Genomic DNA, 6000 nt, shown 5'->3' on the forward strand with positions numbered 1-6000 from the left:
TTTGAAAACGCTGTTAAGACTAGGACGATCCACTGCTAACCAGCTGTAGCTAGAAGAGCCTCCTTCACCCCATTTTGGAGACCTTGGTTCTGACGGAAGAAAGCAGTATTTGCGACTCCAAAATGCATCAACTCCATATTCGGTATTTGCCATGGACTTCCTCTTCCTTGCCTGCCTGGGTACTCTAAGAATACCTCTCCCTGGTGGTCTAGTGGCTAGGATTCGGCGCTCTCACCGCCGCGGCCCGGGTTCGATTCCCGGTCAGGGAAATCTTCTTTCTCCACCCGAAGCCAGCGTGTCCCTTCAGAACACTGGTAGTGGCTGAATGCTATTGTCTAGGCTTCTGTCTGGTAGAGCCGATAAATGATTTGCCATCCACCTGAATGGCTTTCTCAGTTCTAATCAGCGTTGTTGATCTTTTCCACCTTTCATACCCAAGTGGCCAACTCAGCTGCCTTAATCCAAACGCAATAGTTAGTGTCAGAAAAAATGTCGACGCTAATCTCTGCTGCATGACGTCGCTCTTTCTGAGAAGACATTTTCTCAGAATCTTTACCCATTTCTTCCCAGACTGCGTATACCATAGCCCAAGCTGCTCTGAGGCAAAATTGATGACAACATTTCAGAAGTCATGGGACTTTGCCTTCTGGACAAATACCATGTTAGAAGTCCACTCCTACTGATGTAGCGATGTGCTCTTGGGTGGAGTCGGGGTCTGATTTAAAGCAACAGACTGGCTACAATAGCAGACCCTTGTTGTCTGGTGACTTGTATTAGCCAATCTCCAGACTTTGCCTTCTGGATCAATACCATGTTTGAAGTGCATTCCATTCCGATGCACTTATTTAAAGCAACAGACAGGCTAAACCGGCAGGCCCTTGTTGTCTGGGGAATAGTATTCGACACACTCGCTGTCAGTTCAGATCCTAGGTCAGGGAACAGAAGCTTTCCTTTTGAAAACGCTGTTAAGACTAGGACGATCCACTGCTAACCAGCTGTAGCTAGAAGAGCCTCCTTCACCCCATTTTGGAGACCTTGGTTCTGACAGAAGAAAGCAGTATTTGCGACTCCAAAATGCATCAACTCCATATTCGGTATTTGCCATTGACTTCCTCTTCCTTGCCTGCCTGGGTACTCTAAGAACACCTCTTCCTGGTGGTCTAGTGGCTAGGATTCGGCGCTCTCACCGCCACGGCCCGGGTTCGATTCCCGGTCAGGGAAATCTTCTTTCTCCACCCGAAGCCAGCGTGTCCCTTCAGAACACTGGTAGTGGCTGAATGCTATTGTCTAGGCTTCTGTCTGGTAGAGCCGATAAATGATTTGCCATCCACCTGAATGGCTTTCTCAGTTCTAATCAGCGTTGTTGATCTTTTCCACCTTTCATACCCAAGTGGCCAACTCAGCTGCCTTAATCCAAACGCAATAGTTAGTGTCAGAAAAAATGTCGACTCTAATCTCTGCTGCATGACGTCGCTCTTTCTGAGAAGACATTTTCTCAGAATCTTTACCCATTTCTTCCCAGACTGCGTATACCATAGCCCAAGCTGCTCTGAGGCAAAATTGATGACAACATTTCAGAAGTCATGGGACTTTGCCTTCTGGACAAATACCATGTTAGAAGTCCACTCCTACTGATGTAGCGATGTGCTCTTGGGTGGAGTCGGGGTCTGATTTAAAGCAACAGACTGGCTACAATAGCAGACCCTTGTTGTCTGGTGACTTGTATTAGCCAATCTCCAGACTTTGCCTTCTGGATCAATACCATGTTTGAAGTGCATTCCATTCCGATGCACTTATTTAAAGCAACAGACAGGCTAAACCGGCAGGCCCTTGTTGTCTGGGGAATAGTATTCGACACACTCGCTGTCAGTTCAGATCCTAGGTCAGGGAACAGAAGCTTTCCTTTTGAAAACGCTGTTAAGACTAGGACGATCCACTGCTAACCAGCTGTAGCTAGAAGAGCCTCCTTCACCCCATTTTGGAGACCTTGGTTCTGACAGAAGAAAGCAGTATTTGCGACTCCAAAATGCATCAACTCCATATTCGGTATTTGCCATGGACTTCCTCTTCCTTGCCTGCCTGGGTACTCTAAGAACACCTCTCCCTGGTGGTCTAGTGGCTAGGATTCGGCGCTCTCACCGCCGCGGCCCGGGTTCGATTCCCGATCAGGGAAATCTTCTTTCTCCACCCGAAGCCAGCGTGTCCCTTCAGAACACTGGTAGTGGCTGAATGCTATTGTCTAGGCTTCTGTCTGGTAGAGCCGATAAATGATTTGCCATCCACCTGATTGGCTTTCTCAGTTCTAATCAGCGTTGTTGATCTTTTCCACCTTTCATACCCAAGTGGCCAACTCAGCTGCCTTAATCCAAACGCAATAGTTAGTGTCAGAAAAAATGTCGACGCTAATCTTTGCTGCATGACGTCGCTCTTTCTGAGAAGACATTTTCTCAGAATCTTTACCCATTTCTTCCCAGACTGCGTATACCATAGCCCATGCTGCTCTGAGGCAAAATTGATGACAACATTTCAGAAGTCATGGGACTTTGCCTTCTGGACAAATACCATGTTAGAAGTCCACTCCTACTGATGCAGCGATGTGCTCTTGGGTGGAGTCGGGGTCTGATTTAAAGCAACAGACTGGCTACAATAGCAGACCCTTGTTGTCTGGTGACTTGTATTAGCCAATCTCCAGACTTTGCCTTCTGGATCAATACCATGTTTGAAGTGCATTCCATTCCGATGCACTTATTTAAAGCAACAGACAGGCTAAACCGGCAGGCCCTTGTTGTCTGGGGAATAGTATTTGACACACTCGCTGTCAGTTCAGATCCTAGGTCAGGGAACAGAAGCTTTCCTTTTGAAAACGCTGTTAAGACTAGGACGATCCACTGCTAACCAGCTGTAGCTAGAAGAGCCTCCTTCACCCCATTTTGGAGACCTTGGTTCTGACGGAAGAAAGCAGTATTTGCGACTCCAAAATGCATCAACTCCATATTCGGTATTTGCCATGGACTTCCTCTTCCTTGCCTGCCTGGGTACTCTAAGAATACCTCTCCCTGGTGGTCTAGTGGCTAGGATTCGGCGCTCTCACCGCCGCGGCCCGGGTTCGATTCCCGGTCAGGGAAATCTTCTTTCTCCACCCGAAGCCAGCGTGTCCCTTCAGAACACTGGTAGTGGCTGAATGCTATTGTCTAGGCTTCTGTCTGGTAGAGCCGATAAATGATTTGCCATCCACCTGAATGGCTTTCTCAGTTCTAATCAGCGTTGTTGATCTTTTCCACCTTTCATACCCAAGTGGCCAACTCAGCTGCCTTAATCCAAACGCAATAGTTAGTGTCAGAAAAAATGTCGACGCTAATCTCTGCTGCATGACGTCGCTCTTTCTGAGAAGACATTTTCTCAGAATCTTTACCCATTTCTTCCCAGACTGCGTATACCATAGCCCAAGCTGCTCTGAGGCAAAATTGATGACAACATTTCAGAAGTCATGGGACTTTGCCTTCTGGACAAATACCATGTTAGAAGTCCACTCCTACTGATGTAGCGATGTGCTCTTGGGTGGAGTCGGGGTCTGATTTAAAGCAACAGACTGGCTACAATAGCAGACCCTTGTTGTCTGGTGACTTGTATTAGCCAATCTCCAGACTTTGCCTTCTGGATCAATACCATGTTTGAAGTGCATTCCATTCCGATGCACTTATTTAAAGCAACAGACAGGCTAAACCGGCAGGCCCTTGTTGTCTGGGGAATAGTATTCGACACACTCGCTGTCAGTTCAGATCCTAGGTCAGGGAACAGAAGCTTTCCTTTTGAAAACGCTGTTAAGACTAGGACGATCCACTGCTAACCAGCTGTAGCTAGAAGAGCCTCCTTCACCCCATTTTGGAGACCTTGGTTCTGACGGAAGAAAGCAGTATTTGCGACTCCAAAATGCATCAACTCCATATTCGGTATTTGCCATGGACTTCCTCTTCCTTGCCTGCCTGGGTACTCTAAGAATACCTCTCCCTGGTGGTTCAGTGGCTAGGATTCGGCGCTCTCACCGCCGCGGCCCGGGTTCGATTCCCGGTCAGGGAAATCTTCTTTCTCCACCCGAAGCCAGCGTGTCCCTTCAGAACACTGGTAGTGGCTGAATGCTATTGTCTAGGCTTCTGTCTGGTAGAGCCGATAAATGATTTGCCATCCACCTGAATGGCTTTCTCAGTTCTAATCAGCGTTGTTGATCTTTTCCACCTTTCATACCCAAGTGGCCAACTCAGCTGCCTTAATCCAAACGCAATAGTTAGTGTCAGAAAAAATGTCGACGCTAATCTCTGCTGCATGACGTCGCTCTTTCTGAGAAGACATTTTCTCAGAATCTTTACCCATTTCTTCCCAGACTGCGTATACCATAGCCCAAGCTGCTCTGAGGCAAAATTGATGACAACATTTCAGAAGTCATGGGACTTTGCCTTCTGGACAAATACCATGTTAGAAGTCCACTCCTACTGATGTAGCGATGTGCTCTTGGGTGGAGTCGGGGTCTGATTTAAAGCAACAGACTGGCTACAATAGCAGACCCTTGTTGTCTGGTGACTTGTATTAGCCAATCTCCAGACTTTGCCTTCTGGATCAATACCATGTTTGAAGTGCATTCCATTCCGATGCACTTATTTAAAGCAACAGACAGGCTAAACCGGCAGGCCCTTGTTGTCTGGGGAATAGTATTCGACACACTCGCTGTCAGTTCAGATCCTAGGTCAGGGAACAGAAGCTTTCCTTTTGAAAACGCTGTTAAGACTAGGACGATCCACTGCTAACCAGCTGTAGCTAGAAGAGCCTCCTTCACCCCATTTTGGAGACCTTGGTTCTGACGGAAGAAAGCAGTATTTGCGACTCCAAAATGCATCAACTCCATATTCGGTATTTGCCATGGACTTCCTCTTCCTTGCCTGCCTGGGTACTCTAAGAATACCTCTCCCTGGTGGTTCAGTGGCTAGGATTCGGCGCTCTCACCGCCGCGGCCCGGGTTCGATTCCCGGTCAGGGAAATCTTCTTTCTCCACCCGAAGCCAGCGTGTCCCTTCAGAACACTGGTAGTGGCTGAATGCTATTGTCTAGGCTTCTGTCTGGTAGAGCCGATAAATGATTTGCCATCCACCTGAATGGCTTTCTCAGTTCTAATCAGCGTTGTTGATCTTTTCCACCTTTCATACCCAAGTGGCCAACTCAGCTGCCTTAATCCAAACGCAATAGTTAGTGTCAGAAAAAATGTCGACGCTAATCTCTGCTGCATGACGTCGCTCTTTCTGAGAAGACATTTTCTCAGAATCTTTACCCATTTCTTCCCAGACTGCGTATACCATAGCCCAAGCTGCTCTGAGGCAAAATTGATGACAACATTTCAGAAGTCATGGGACTTTGCCTTCTGGACAAATACCATGTTAGAAGTCCACTCCTACTGATGTAGCGATGTGCTCTTGGGTGGAGTCGGGGTCTGATTTAAAGCAACAGACTGGCTACAATAGCAGACCCTTGTTGTCTGGTGACTTGTATTAGCCAATCTCCAGACTTTGCCTTCTGGATCAATACCATGTTTGAAGTGCATTCCATTCCGATGCACTTATTTAAAGCAACAGACAGGCTAAACCGGCAGGCCCTTGTTGTCTGGGGAATAGTATTCGACACACTCGCTGTCAGTTCAGATCCTAGGTCAGGGAACAGAAGCTTTCCTTTTGAAAACGCTGTTAAGACTAGGACGATCCACTGCTAACCAGCTGTAGCTAGAAGAGCCTCCTTCACCCCATTTTGGAGACCTTGGTTCTGACAGAAGAAAGCAGTATTTGCGACTCCAAAATGCATCAACTCCATATTCGGTATTTGCCATGGACTTCCTCTTCCTTGCCTGCCTGGGTACTCTAAGAACACCTCTCCCTGGTGGTCTAGTGGCTAGGATTCGGCGCTCTCACCGCCGCGGCCCGGGTTCGATTCCCGGTCAGGGAAATCTTCTTTCTCCACCCGA

This window comes from Pelophylax lessonae (assembly GCF_965119305.1).
Source record: "Pelophylax lessonae genome assembly, chromosome: 7".
Taxonomy (NCBI): Eukaryota; Metazoa; Chordata; class Amphibia; order Anura; family Ranidae; genus Pelophylax; species Pelophylax lessonae.